Source organism: Erinaceus europaeus, chromosome 10 (genome assembly GCF_950295315.1).
Source record: "Erinaceus europaeus chromosome 10, mEriEur2.1, whole genome shotgun sequence".
Classification (NCBI taxonomy): domain Eukaryota; kingdom Metazoa; phylum Chordata; class Mammalia; order Eulipotyphla; family Erinaceidae; genus Erinaceus; species Erinaceus europaeus.
Window position 1 is genome coordinate 109,156,385 of NC_080171.1, and position 15,354 is coordinate 109,171,738.

The following is a 15,354-nucleotide window of genomic DNA, read 5'->3' on the forward strand; positions in this document are numbered from 1 at the left end:
TTTTTTCCATTTTATTGCCATTGTTGTTGTTGTTGGGTAGGACAGAGAGAAATTGAGAGAGGAGGGGAAGATAGAGGGGAAGAAAAAGATAGACACCTGCAGAACTGCTTCACCACTTGTGAAGTGACCCCACACACACAGGTGAGGAGCCAGGGGCTTGAACCGGGGTCCTTAAGCCAGTTCTGGTGCTTCATGCTTAACCCGCTGCGCTACTGCCCCACCCCCATCTTTTTATTTTTCAGTGAATTGAATTTTTGCCTAAAGACTTTGCTTAAACCACACATCACAAGGCTCTTCAATTTTTTTGTTGACCAGAGAAAGTAATCAGAAGAGATGTCTTTTTGGCTAGACATTTGTGAAACTGAACTGCCTTATATGCCAAAGAAATTACACTCCTTACATGAGAGGTTTATCCACCTTCTTTTTCTAGTTTGTCTATGCTGGCCGACTACACTCAGACAGTTAGCCTGCAGGTCTTGCTCAGTGTGTCTCAAAGAGCTGCTTTCACATGCTAAGTCCTATACAAGAGATCTGAAAGCTTGTCAGTGATGTAAGAATGACGGAGTCTTTCTCCTTCTCCTTATACTGTGTGATTTCACATGACTGCTTGAACCCCCTCAAAATGTGGAAGCTAGTTTCTAAGAAGCAGGAAATGGATGCTGCTAGACCTCTTAAAAACTAAACGCAGAATTGGCACAGCATCATTTCCACTTTATTCTTATTATCAGAGTGACAGCCAGCCAACATTGATTCATTCAACAATCTTCCCCCTTCTCTTGGCATAAACAGGGCTCTCTTTCTTTCTTTCTTTCCTTCCTTCTTTCCTTCCTTCCTTCCTTCCTTCCTTCCTTCCTTCCTTCCTTCTTTCCTTCCTTCTTTCCGGGGTTAGCACTGGGGCTGGGTTACCACTGTAAATCCACTGCTCCTGGAGATAAAAATGTTCCCTCCCCCTCCTTTCATTTTGTTAGATAGGATAGAGAGCTATTGAGAGGGGGAGAGGGAAAGAGAGAGACACCTGAAGACCCGTTTCATCACATGTGAAGCGACCCCCCTATACATGGGGATCCAGGGGCTCCAATCAGGATCCTTGTTTGGGTCCTTGTGCTTCACACCATGGTCACTTAACCCAGTACGCCACTACCCGGCCCTTAACAGGGCTTTCCACTGCTATAATCAAAGTGGCCTTTCTCAGTGGCCTTACAAATCACTACTTCTACCTAAGAATCTTCTGATAACCCAAACATTGTACTCTTTCTTTATACAGAAAAGAAGATAATAACCTGTTAAGCTTATAGCTGTGAGTTACTATGGGAAGATTGATAGCTGTATGAAAGGACAAGCGCCACTGTGCTTGGAGCTCAGTTTGGACATAGTCCACTGAGCCTGCCAGCCTTACATAAACTCTGCATTGAAGCTTTGGTGTGTCCCGTCTCTTTGCCTTAGAATTCATTAACACTGGCACCATAGGATGCTGGAAGGACACTGGACAAGAAAGAACCTTTTTATTCCTGTGAAAATCAGAATTTGAATCTACATGTCAACCTTGCAATAACGAATCCTGCAACTATAGTTTCACTGATCCTGTCACAATTGTCTCAAATGATATAAAAGACAGAGGAGACCTTCTTAGAGGTCAGAGCTCTGAGACCCTATCTAGTCTCTCTACCCCCCACTTTATTTTCTTTTGAATTGGGTTCCCTTTTACCAGGGATGCCATGTTTAATTTATTTTATTGTCACTGGGGCTTCACTGCACCAGGCTGACTTTTTTTTTTCTTCTTCTTTTTCAGGTGAAAAGGGAGAGATGGGGGAGGTTGAGGAGACACCACAGACCTGAAGCTTCCCCCCAGTGCTGTGGGTGCCAGACTTGAACCCGAGTAGTACACATGGCAAAGCATGCACATTCCCAGATGAACTATTTTACCAGCCTTGGGTTCCATATTTAAAGCCTTACATTTGTAACCCCAGCACAAAAGAAATAATACTTTACTGTCAACACTGGTCTGGGTACAGCAGTCTGGGAATTGAATCAATTTAGTAATTATATTGGGGCACCTGGGGTAGAGTCCACACAAATTGCCAAACTTAGTAAGTGTTGTGCGTTCTAACTCTCTACTGACTACCCATTCTTGTTTCTCCCCCTGCCCCCCAGAGCTTCCCTGAGACACTATATTGAAATTAGGTCAATAATTTTTTTTTTTTTTTGCCTACAGGGTTATTGCTGGGGCTCAGTGCCTGCACTTTGAATCCACTGCTCCTGGAGGCCATTTTTCCCATTTTGTTGCCCTTGTTGTTGTTTTTGTTGCCATTGTTGTTGCTCAATAGGACAAAGAAATCAAGAGAGGAAGGGAAGACAGAGAAAGGAAAGAAATATAGGCATCTGCAGACCTGCTTCACTGCCTATGAAGTGACCCCCCTGCAAGTGGGGAGCCAGGGACTAGAACCTGGAACCTCACACTGGTCCCTGCACTTCGTGCCATGTGAGCTTAACCTACTGTGCTATTGCCCAGCCCCCAGGTCAATTAATAATGACCTCTAAGTATTCAAGTGAAAAGAAAAGTTTCATATCTTTCACTTTAAATCAAAGCTGAGTGGCCTAGGAGGTGGTTCAGTAGCTAAGATGTTGAACTTGTACATGTGATATTCTGAGTTTGTCACAGATTATGCCACAGCCGTGCTTTGGTCTCTCTCTTCTCACCTCACTAAATAATAACTCTTTTAAAAATTTTTATTTATTATTGGACAGAGACAGAGAGAAATTGAGAGGAGATGGGAAGATAAAGAGAGAAAGAAACAAAAAGACGCTTGCAGCCCTACTTAACCACTCATGAAGCTTCCCTCTGCAGACAGGGAACAGGGTTTTGAACCCAGGCCCTTGCACACTGTAATGTGAGTGTTTAACCAGGTATGCCACCACCTGGCCCAATAATAACTCTTTACAAAGAAAAAAGCTCCTACCTTTGGGCTCCTATTTATTAAGCAATCTGTCTTGCTTTATACCTCACTGCCTTTCACCCACCAAGTTGCAGATGCTACTATGATTCCATCCTGACTTCCCTAGGCGAACGAACCTCACCAATGTGTCCCAGAACCTCATCTCTCCAGAGCCCTACCCCACTAGGAAAAGACAAAAACAGGCTGGGGGTGTGGATCGACCTTCCAATGTCCATGTCCAGCAGAAAAGCAATTACAGAAGCCAGACCTTCCACCTTCTGCATCCCATAAAGAACTTTGGTTGATACTCCTAGAGGGATAAAGAATAGGGAAGTTTCCAATGGGAAGCATGGGACACGGAACTCTGGTGGTGGGAAAAATGTGTAATTATACCCCTGTTATCTTATGGTTTTATAAATCAATATTAAATCACTAATTAAAAAAAAAAAGCTAGAAATAGTTAAACTTAGGAAGGCATGTTGCAAGCCAAGATAGATTGAAAGTTGGCTCCCTCTGCCAAATAGCCTTATCGTTGTTATGGAGATTTTAGCAATTTGGATACAAGATTAACCAGTCACCATTCCTCTAAACCTCATTCAGAAGAATACACAAACTCTTCAATTTTTTTAAAATATTTTATTTATTTATTCCCTTTTGTTGCCCTTGTTGTTTTATTGTTGTAGTTATTATTGTTGTTGGATAGGACAGAGAGAAACGGAGAGAGGAGGGGAAGACAGAGAGGGGGAGAGAAAGATAGACACCTGCAGACCTGCTTCACCGCCTGTGAAGCGACTCCCCTGCAGGTGGGGAGCCGGGGTTCGAACCGGGATCCTTATGCCGGTCCTTAAACACTTTAAACAATTCTGACAATGGGCTTAAATTGTTCAAGGAGCTCTAAAAATATATCTGCATATATAGCTTTTTAAACATCTAAGTCAACTACAACTTTACACCAGACAGAACAAGACCATTTGGCCCTGCCAGTATCTAAAATACAAAGAGGTTCAGATAGAAGGGCACAAAACATAGTGAGGTCAAGTATATAACTATAGATGCTAACCACTGGATTATCATAGAAAACAAGCCCCCAACTAACCTGGTTATAATAATAAATTATTGCTATTCTAATGTTTCTTTAAACATTATAAGAAACCCCTCATGGGCAGGAGTAGATACCATAATGGTTATGCAAACAGACTCTCATGCCTGAGGCTCCAAAGTCCCAGGTTCAATCCCTGCACTACTACTACAGAGCTGACCGGTGCTCCGATAAAAAAAAAAAAGAGAGAGAGAGAGAAAAAGGAGAAAGAAAGAAAGAAAGAAAGAAAGAAAGAAAGAAAGAAAGAAAGGAACCCCTCACATTTTCTTTAAGATCCTCATTTCTCCTAGTCCTGGAGTCTCTAGGACTATAGCCATACTTCCTGATATTTCTTCTCTCTGATATTTATTTATTTAATTTAGCCTCCAGGGTTATTGCTGGGGCTCGGTGCCTGTACCATGAATTCACTGCTCCTTGGAGGTCTTTTTTTCTTCACATTTTTTGTTGCCCTTGTTGTTGTTATTATTGTTGCTATTGCTGTTGTTGCATAGGACAGAGAAAAATTGAGAGAGGAAGGGAAGACAGGGGAGGGGAGAGAAAGACAGACACCTGCAGACCTGCTTCACTGCCTGTGAAGCAAACCCCCTGCAGTGGGGAGCAGGGCTCGAACTGGGATCCTTACACCGGTCCTTGTGCTTTGCACCGTATGCATTTACCTGCTGCACCACCACCTGGCTCCCATTCTCTCTGATTTCTTACTGCCATACCACCTCTGTTGACCTCAACCAAATTGCTACTAGTACTGCCATCCCACATTATTCCACTACTGAATTCTTACTGTGGACTATAACCAGAGATACCAAGCCTGGGATGTCAACCTCGCAACTCTTTAAATCTGGTGGAAGTCTTTCCTAACACATGGGACTACCTATATCCACATTAGACAGCATTTAGCATACATTTAACATTACATACGTTTAATTAACATTAACATCAGTTACCATGTAACAAAGTTACAGATACAATATATAAACTAGGATTTAGGTGCAGGTGTACATGTATCCATAAGCAATGGGGAATTATATAATTCAAACTAATAGTCCTCACTAGTCTATGGTGATTAGCCTTAGACCTAATAAACCTGTAATCCTAGTTGAAGTGCCAAAAGAAAGCATCATAAATTCTCTTAATCAATTAGACTTAGACCAAATTAGCTCGGCAATCTAGCAGAAAGGAACAAAGGAGACAGATCCCATAAAACTAATTCTAGTTGGGTTCAACAAATGACACTCAATGCTTCAATAACTGGGAGAAAGCCTAAGGCCATCAGATAAAGAGAGGACTACAGAAGCTAGAGACCGGCTCACTTAATAATGGCCCTTTTGGTCAATATCACACCACTTCATCATCTGAGGCTCTAGTTAGGGAATCCTTGGATCTTCACACAAATATGGTGGGCCTGGAAATCTAATGGACCCTCTCTGCACCACCACTGGGTACTTCTATCAGGAAACATCATCGTAAGTCCTCTTGTGGGCCTTCCCAGGACTTTGCCTTCACCATAAAGCAGCAATGATAGGGGTGGCCCCAGACTCTGAAGGAAGGCTGGGGTATACTGCCCTGCCACACAAGGAGGACTGGTCCTGAAATGAGTGAAACCACCACAGTTCCCAGCTGTGACCATGAGCTGCAAGCTCACACCAATAGGGACTTAAAGGTTATACACAAGCTCTGGTGCTAAAAATAAATACATATATGGGACCTGGGTTCATATATGGTGGATAGAGGTAAATAATTAATTTTATCCACAGAATTTTTTTTCAAGAATTGGAGCTACTCACTGCCCTAATCCACCTTTCTAGCCCTTTTCTCTACTCTGACACAATTTTCTCAAACATTATTTTTATCCAACTTCAGGTTATCTAACAAATTCAAGCAAAACTACCATAGTCATGGGCCCCTAGAAACATGCCTAAATTGGACTTGGACTTCCTAGCCAACTACTATAGTCCAACTATTCCACCCAACTACTATAGCCACAGGCCCTTTGGATTATAACTAAAATATGCCTACTAGCTATCTACAGAACAGAGACACCCACCCCCAACTCTTCATCTGCACTACTCCAGCCTTTAGGTTCATAATTAGTCAACAGCTTCTTTGGTTTTATATGTTAACTCTCTTTTCAGCCACCAGGTTCCAGATGCTAGCATGATGCCGACCAGACTTCCCTGGACAGACGACCCCACCAATGTGTCCTGGAGCTCTGATTCCCCAGAACCCTGCCCCACTAGGGAAAGAGAGAGGCAGGCTGGGAGTATGGATCAACCTGTCAACACCCATGTTCAGCGGGGAAACAATTACAGAAGCCAGACCTTCCACCTTCTGCATCCCACAATGACCTTGGGTCCATACTCCCAGAGGGATAAAGACTAGGAAAGCTATCAGGGGAGGGGATGGGATATGGAGATTTGGTGGTGGGAATTGTGTGAAGTTGTACCCCTCTTATCCTATGGTTTTGTCAGTGTTTCATATATATATATATATATATATATATATATATATATATATATATATATATATATATATACACACAAACACCCAAATCTCATCTACTTTTTTTGTTAATTATCCAGTTTGTCTCACTTTATGTCCTGCCACCTCCCAGACACTAAGTTGCAGATGCTGCCATAATCCCATCCTGACTTCTCTAGGCAGATGACTTCACCAATGTGTGCTGGAACCTCACCTCTCCAGAGCTCTAGTTCACTAGGGAAAGATAGAAACAGACTGGGGGTATGGATCAATCTGCCAAGATCCATGTCCAGCAGAGAAGCAATTACAGAAGCCAAAACTCCTACCTTCTGCACCCCAAAAACAACTCTGAGCCATACTCCCAGTGGGGGAAAAGTGATAGGAGGAAGAGGATAAGAGGGCTCTGAACTCCAGCTCCATAAGCACCTGGAAAGAAAGGAGGAAAAGGAGAGGGGAATTTGAATGTGATAATGGAGTCATGAGTGGCTTGGAGGGGAAGAGAGGAGTGGACCTGGAAGAAAAAGGGGCAGTTATGTACGAATGTAGACATATTTGTAGAGATGATGGCTGGCCCATTTCTACAACCTTAGGAGAATGGCAGTAGCTAGCAGAGCGAGAGTGGAGATTCAGAACTCTGGTGGTGGGAACAGTGTGGAATTATACCCCTGTTGACATGTAATTTTGTAAATCAATATTAAGTCACTATTTTAAAATGAAGAAAACAACCATGTTATTCTGGGTGAGACAGGAGTTAAGGAATAACCAACAAAAGGAAATTTGACACATCTCCACATTTTCCAGAGAACCTTGAATGTATGTGCATGAACTATGTCTCTTTTCTCTAAATAAAGTTTTCCTTTGAAAAAAAACAAATAAACAAACAAAAAAACCACTTGAACTTTAGGAAACTGTCTCCATATTGTTTGTCAAGAGTACAAGATGAGGCACTAAGGACTTTTATAGAAGTTGCAGCACTAATCCAGAAAATCCAAGATGGCTGATGGAATCAGCTGTACCCAAAACAGATTTTCTTTTTTTATTTTTAATTTTTATTTTTTATATTTATTTTCCCTTTTGTTGACCTTGTTGTTTTTTATTGTTGTAGTTATTATTGCTGTTATTGTTGTCGTTGTTGTTGGATAGAACAGAGAGAAATGGAGAGAGGACGGGAAGACAGAGAGGGGGAGAGAAAGACACCTGCAGACCTGCTTCATCGCCTGTGAAGCAACTCCGGTGTAGGTGGGGAGCCGGGGGCTCAAACTGGGATCCTTAAGCCAGTTCCTTGTGCTTTACACCACCTGCGCTTAACCTGCCATGCTACTGTCCGACTCCCAGTCCCCTCATCTCTTCATTCCCCTCCTCTCCCCTCTCCCCTCCCTTCTTCCCTCCCCTCCCCTGTCTCCTCTCCTCTCTCCTCCTCTCCCCTTCTCTCCCCTCCCCTCTCCTCTCTCCTCCTCTCCCCTTCTCTCCCCTCCCCTCTCCCCTCCCCTGTCCCCTCTCCTCTCCCCTCCTCTCTCCTCTCCCCTCTCCCCTCCCCTCCCCTGTCCCCTCCTCTCTCCTCTCCCTTCCTCCCTCCCCTGTCCCCTCTTCTCTCCCCTCCCCCTTCCCTCCCCTCCCCTGTCCCCTCTCCTCCTCTCCCCTCCGCTCTCCTCCCCTCCCTTCTTCCCTCCCCTCCTCTGTTCCCTCTCCTCTCCCTTCCTCCCTCCCCTGTCCCCTCTCCTCTCCCCTCCCCCTTCCCTCCCCTCCCCTGTCCCCTCTCCTCCTCTCCCATCCTCTCTCCTCCCCTCCCTTCTTCCCTCCCCTCCTCTGTTCCCTCTCCTCTCCCCTCCCCTTTCCCCTCCCCTCCCTTGTCCCCTCCCCTCCCCTGTTTCCTCTCCTCTCCCCTCCCCTCTTCCCTCCCCTCCCCTGTCCCCCTCCTCCTCTCTCTTCTCCCCTCCCCTCTCCTCTCCCCTCCCCTGTCCCCTCTCCTCTCCCCTCCTCTTCTTCCCTCCCCTCCCCTCCCCTCTCCTTCCCTGTCCCCTCCCTTTCTCTCTCCCCTCCCTTTTCCTCTCCTCCCCTTCCTTTCCTTTCCTTTTTTCTGGAAAGCATTGCTCTGGCTTACAATGGTGCTCTGGATAGAACCTGGGATTTTGGAGCCTCAGGCACAAAGCTGTTTTTGCATAACCACTATGCTATTCCCACAGCCCTAATGCTGTTTTTATGCTTGTTAACACAACAGCCATTGCATTGTTCATAGATCAAGGAGCAATTTTGACTTTTAATTTTTAATATTTAAGAAATACATTTCCAGGGAGTCAGGCGGTAGCGCAGTGGGTTAAGCGCAGGTGGTGCAAAGCTCAAGGATTGAAAGGATCCAGGTTCGAGCCCCCGGCTCCCTACCTGCAGGGGAGTCGCTGCGCAAGCGGTGAAGTAGGTCTCCAGGTGTCTATCTTTCTCTCCCCCTCTCTGTCTTTCCCTCCTCACTCCATTTATCTCTGTCCTATGTAACAACGACAACATCAATAACTACAACACTGAAAAACAACAAGGACAACAAAAGGGAAAATAAATTAAAAAATACATTTCCTAAAGTTATAAGTTGTATAACTAGTGATTGCTCTGGTGGAGTTGGGCAAAAAAAATTGAAAACATGCTTGAAAAGATTCACCATCCTAGATGCCATTAAGAATAATGTTCCATCCAGTATTTAACCCATAAGTTGCTTATTCAGTCATTATAAATAATTAATTTCTTTTTATTGTGAAAATGGCTTTACAAGACTGTTGCTGCCACAGGGGCACAATTTCACACCTTTCCAAAATATGTCAACACATCTCACCCACCACCAAGGTCATTTTCCTCCACCATAGGGTACTATGTCTCCAACTTCCTTTATTTGTTTTTATTTGGGGATTAATGGTTTACAATAGGTAGTTGGCACATGTGTAAAATGTATCAGTTTTCTGCAAAGCACTCTCATGCCAAGCCTAGGACCTCCTCCACCATCATGCACCAGCACCTGAAAGCCCCTTTCCCACCCACCCCCAACCCCCAAAGTCTTTTCTTTTGCTGCAATGCACCAAACCCAATCCAAGTACTACTTTGTGTTTCTCCTCCCCTTTTTGTTCTTAGTTTTCAACTTCTCCTCCTCCTCCTCTTCTTCTGCTGCTTTCAGTCTCTCTCTCTCTTTTCACTAGGATTATTACTGGAGCTTGGTGCCGGCATTATGAATTCACTCAAGGCAGTCATTGCACCCCCCCTTTTTATTTCTCTTTGTTTTATTTGATAGGACAGAAAGAAATTCAGAGGGGAGAGAAGATATAAAGAGAGACACCTGGAGATCTACCTCACCGCAGTTGGAAAGCAGGGGCTCTATACCTGGTCCTTCCTGCCTCCCATTTAAAGATCCTCCTAGGAGGGGTTGAGTGTGACACTGCAAATCTGTTCAACTCTGTCTGGCTTATGGTGGTGTTGAGGCTTTTGTATAACAATTTTGTATCTGTCTTTTGTATAACAATTATGCTCTCTCCCTAGCAAAAGTTGTCATAGCTACCTTACCCTTCAACTACCACTCTGATCAGTAAGCAGTGTAGTATAAACATAACTTAAAAAAAAATTATTCCCTTTTGTTGCCCTTGTTTTATAGTTGTTATTGTTGTTGTTTGATGGCGTCATTGTTGGATAGGACAGAGAGAAATGGAGAGAGGAGGGGAAGACAGAGAGGAGAGAAAGATAGACACCTGCAGACCTGCTTTGCTGCTTGTGAAGAGACTTCCCTGCAGGTGGGGAGATGGTGGCTCGAACCGGGATCCTTACGTGGTCCTTGCACTTTGTGCCACCTGCGCTTAACCCACTGCGCTACTGCCCGACTCCTTAAATATAATTTTTATATACACCAGAAAATAAAAAAAATTGATGTGACTATCAGACCATCAGGATACTTGCTTTATTGCCGTGGTCTAGAGCTGAACTCACAGTATTTCCCAGGTGTGCTGGTGTTTTTGTTTTTCCTAATGAATTGATATCTTAAGTAGCTCAAGTGACTTCCATCTTATATGCAGTTAAGCTTTCGTAGCATGTCCAGTAGTGGCAATAAATAACTGCTGTATAAGGGTTGGTAGTATTATTCAGCAGTCATAGCTCATTGCTTTTCTGGTATATGTTATTTTCTAACTTATATGGACGTGTATGGTAGTGGGTTCTTATTGGTTCTTATTGTTGGTATTATAATTACTAAAAGTGATATTTTTTTCTATCTTGAATTGTTTGATCAGTTTGTTAAACTAACCATCTCAAACACAATGTTACAAATTACTCATATTAAAGGGGTAACACTATTAAAAATTTTAAAGATGCAAATTTTCAGTAGATAAAAATGGTCATGAAAAATCTGAGCTTAATAAACCACCATCAATTCTTCTTCTTCTAGCGTTTGCCCTTCTTCCGTAGCCAGTCAACAGCGTCAGGTTGAAAGCTGTCAGGAGCTGCTTGTTGCTGGCTTTGAAAGTGACTGGGATCCATGTGGATTCAGTCGGCTAGGAAGGATCGTCAGTTTCCCCAATGAATTTGTACTCACGGGATGCACCACAGGAAGGTCGATCCAATGCATCCCACCACCATCAATAAGCCTATAGTAATCAACAACCCCATAAGAAAGCCATGGTGGTTCAGTGGTTCTAAAGGTGTTCTTAATCCCCAAATAACCAATATCAGTGACCTTACAGATGTTTTAGGCAGTTGTAGTTTGGAAATTATGATGGAATTCTCTGTATGCATGCCTGAAAAACCAACTGTAGTTGGTAGAGAAAGAGAGAACTACAACTGTAGTTGTAGAGAAAGAGAGAGAGAGACAGAGACAGAGAGGGAGAGAGAGACAGAGATAGAGGAGCCAGGAGAAAAATATGGGCGTAGACTGTCTCAAGATGCCCACTAGGAAATTGATTGGCCCTTCTCTCAAGTGGCAGTAGTGTTTTGTTTTGATGTGGTAATGGACTAGTTTAATGATCTCAGAGATAACTTTGGCTTAATGTAATTTTCTCCAAAGAATGGTCTCTCATGCATATAATGAATAAATCTATTGCATGAAGATTCTGGAAATTTCATTCACCTTTTTTTTTTATCTTTATTCAATAGAGACAGCCAGAAATTGAGAGGAATAGAGAGACAGAGAGACAGACAGAGAGAGAGAGAGAGCTCTGCTTCACCATTCATGAAGTTTTCCCCTCTGCAGGTGGGAATCCAGGCCTTGAAGGATCCTTGCGCATTGCAACGTGCACTCAACCAGGTGTGCCACCACCTGGCCCCTTCCTTCACCTCTTAATCGTAAGACCTTGTTTTGATTCTTATCTAGTCTGAATAAACATGATTCAAAATGATAACAAACACATACTAAATGTTGACAGTGGCTTTCTTTGAAGATTTTACTCTGTGCCAGGCTCACTGCTAAATACTTCATGCCATTATCTTATCCAGACCATACTATTACCTTCTGATGTAGAAAGCATCATTTTCTCCACTATACAATAGAAAAACAAGACACTGAAACAAAAAGCATCTTTAATGTCATAAGTTAATGAGTGGTGGAATCAGAATTCAAATTATGGTCAAACTCCAAAAATAGATGCTTTAAAAACTGTAAACAAGGGAGCCGGGCAGTAGCGCAATGGGTCAAGCACACATGGCACAAAATGCAAGAACCGGCATGATGATCCCAATTCTAGCCCCGGGCTCTCCGCCTGCAGGGGGATCACTGCTTCACAAGCGGTGAAGCAGGTCTGCAAGTGTCTTTCTCTCCACCTCTCTGTCTTCCCCTCTTCTCTCGATTTTTCTCTCCAGCAACAATAACAATGGAAAAAAAGATGGCCGCCAGGAGCAGTGGATTGGTAGTGTAGGCATCAATCCCCAACAACAACCCTGGAGGCAAAAAACAAAGCAAAACAAAACAAAACAAAACTGTGATTAAAAAATACACATAAATTTTATTTAAGTCATGTTCAGGCATACAATTCAGTGGTATTAGTACATTTACATTTAATGTAATTATTGCCACTATCCAGTTACAGAAAGATTTCATTACCCCAAAAGGCAACCTCATATTAATCATGTAAATGCTTCTCATCCCTTCTACAACAGCCACTGATCTACTTTTGTGTCTATAAATCTGCTTATTCTGGGCACTTCACATAAATGAGATCACACAGCATATGGTTTTCTGTGTCTGACTTCTTTCATATGATGAGATATTGTAGCAGCTACCATTCCTTTTGACAGCCAAAAGTTAATCAATTGTACGACATTTTATCTGTTGAATCACCAGGTGATGTACATCTGAGTTGTTTCCATCTTTAATTATTGTGAGTATATTCTCTGAACATTTGGGTACACATTTTTGTTTAGAAAGCAATTCTTATGGGAAGAAAATATATAGGTATTTGTATTAGCCTCTGCCAACTCCAAGGAGATGACCAAATATCTTAAAACTTTCAGCCACTCAAAAAAAAAAAAAAACTTTCAGCCACTCAACAAGTATTCACTGAAAATATTGTAACAGCTAGCCAGAATACTAACTACTCAGAATGTAGACTACAGTAAAGATTGGCAACATCTATGTCCTCCTCCAGAATGACAGAACATGGTGGGGGAGATAGCATAATAGTTATGAAAACCGATTCTCATGTATGAGGCTTTCAGGTCTCAGGTTCAATCCCCCACACCACTATAAACCAGAGTTTAGCAGTGTTCTGGAAAACAAAAAACAAACAAACAAACAAAAAACCCTGTGTATCCAGAATGACAGAACATGGAATAAAGTTAGTAAAACACAGCTCTGGCAGTAGATAGGATTAAGGGTTACTTTCCCATTTGCTATTAAAACTGATGACGCATTTGAACAATGCAACTCCCCTCAAATACAATTAAGAGTAGCTTAAACAATAATGGCATTTATCATCTTACATAATAATGAGTTTGAGGTATGAAACATTCCTAGTGGGTCTAGGGTCTAGACTTTCTTCACCCCATCATCTTCCAGCTATATAATCATAACACAGGACAGCAAATCTAAGCAGCACACCCTCTTCACATAACAAGGAATACAATATCAAGGAGTAGAAGTGGAGAAATACAAGTCCACACACACTTCATACTTTCTTTTTCTTTTTTTTTTTTTTTGCCTCCGGGGATATCACTAGAGCTTGGTGCCAGCACTACAAATCCTCAGCTCCCAGCAGGCACTCTTTTCCTTTTCCCATTTTGAAAGGACCAAGAGAAACTGAGAGGAGAGGGGAAAACACCTGCAGACTTCCTTCACTGCTTGTGAAGAGTCCTTACTGCAGGTAGGGGGTAGGGGGCTCCAACCTGGGTCCTTGCACAAGTCTTTGCTCACAGTATTCTGTGCAGTTAAATGGGTGCACCCTCGCCCAGCTCCCCGCCCATATCTTTTTAACTACAAATAAATTTTCCTCAGAAATCCTCCAGAATACATCCCCTCTAGTATGTTCTGTAAAGTCTGCACCATGTCTACCTTTACCGATTATTGACAAGATAATGAAATCATGGTGCATGATTTCAAATTAATCAAGTTGTAGTCATACAGTCATGTAATGTCCTAACAAAGTGTAGGTCCTGGGAAAATGTAAGAGGGAAAGGAAAGACTGGAGGAGAGTCAACCAAGAGTTGTTACACTGGTGCCCATCAGAGAGTTCTTGGAAGAAGTTCAGTTTAGTATTCTCTGGGGTCACTGTGTCAGTTGAATGATCTCAAAAGAAAACAAACAAAAACATAAGACTTCACAAATAAATCCAAGATTCAAACTCATGGTTCTCATCAAAATGATTTCTTGTAGTAGCTTGTGAGTAGCTCCACCATTCCATTCACACAAGTCATAGACATCATATCCTCCTTCACTTTCCTTATTCTGTATATTTAATGTAGCTGTGTCCTGTTTGTACAGCCGTCAAAATAACTTTTTTTTTTATCTTTTTATTGGAAGGCTAATAGCTTACAGTATAGTTGTTGGCATATGGGTAAAATTTCTAATCTGGCCATGATAGATATCTGCAAAACACTCTCACCCCCTCAACACAGGTGGTTTTCTATCTAGGAGCTCAACACCCTTCAGCCCCACCCCCCAACCCCCTTCCTCAGTCCTTTGCTTTGGTGAAATACACCAAACCAACCCAAGTTTTACTTTGTGTTTCCTGTTTTTGTTCTTGTTTCTTAAGGTCTGCCCATGAGTGAGATCACCCATATTCCTCCTTCTTTTTCTGGCTTATCTCACTTAACACGAAGCTCTATTCAAGATGAGGAAAAGAAGGTGACTATTTTTAATAGCTGAATAGTAGTCCATTGTGTATATATACTACAACTTTCTTAGTTGTTCATCTGTTGTTGGACACCTAGGTTACTTCCAAGTTTGAGTTACTATAAATTGTGCTGTTATGAACATAGATAAACATAGATCTCTTTGGATGGGTGTGTTTGTTTCCTTAGGATATATCCCCATGAGAGAAATTGCAGGGTCATAGGGTAGGTTCATTTCTAGCCTTCTGAGAGTTCTCTAGACTGCTCTCCATAGTGGTTGGCCTAATTTACATTCCCATCAGCAATGTAAAAGGGTTCATTTACCCCTTAATCTTCTCCAACATGTTCTTTTTGATAGATGACAGTCTCCCCAAATAACTCTTGAATGTACTAACCCCACTGCCACTATCATAGTCCAAGACGTTATAATTTACTTATTCCAGAAGTTGCTGGTCTCCATGTGTCCATTTCCGACCTTCCTTCAACCTAGTTCTTCACATTTCAGCTACAGCCATCTTTTCAAGTACATGCTAAGGTTCAGAATTTGCTCCCGGGGAGTCGGACTGT

General features: G+C 42.5%; 1 long non-coding RNA gene across 1 annotated transcript in view; it reads right to left on the bottom strand.

Moving 5' to 3' along the window:
• LOC132540935 (uncharacterized) overlaps positions 1-15,354 on the bottom strand; it is a 148,371-nt gene that overhangs the window by 106,794 nt on the left and 26,223 nt on the right. The window lies entirely within an intron of this gene.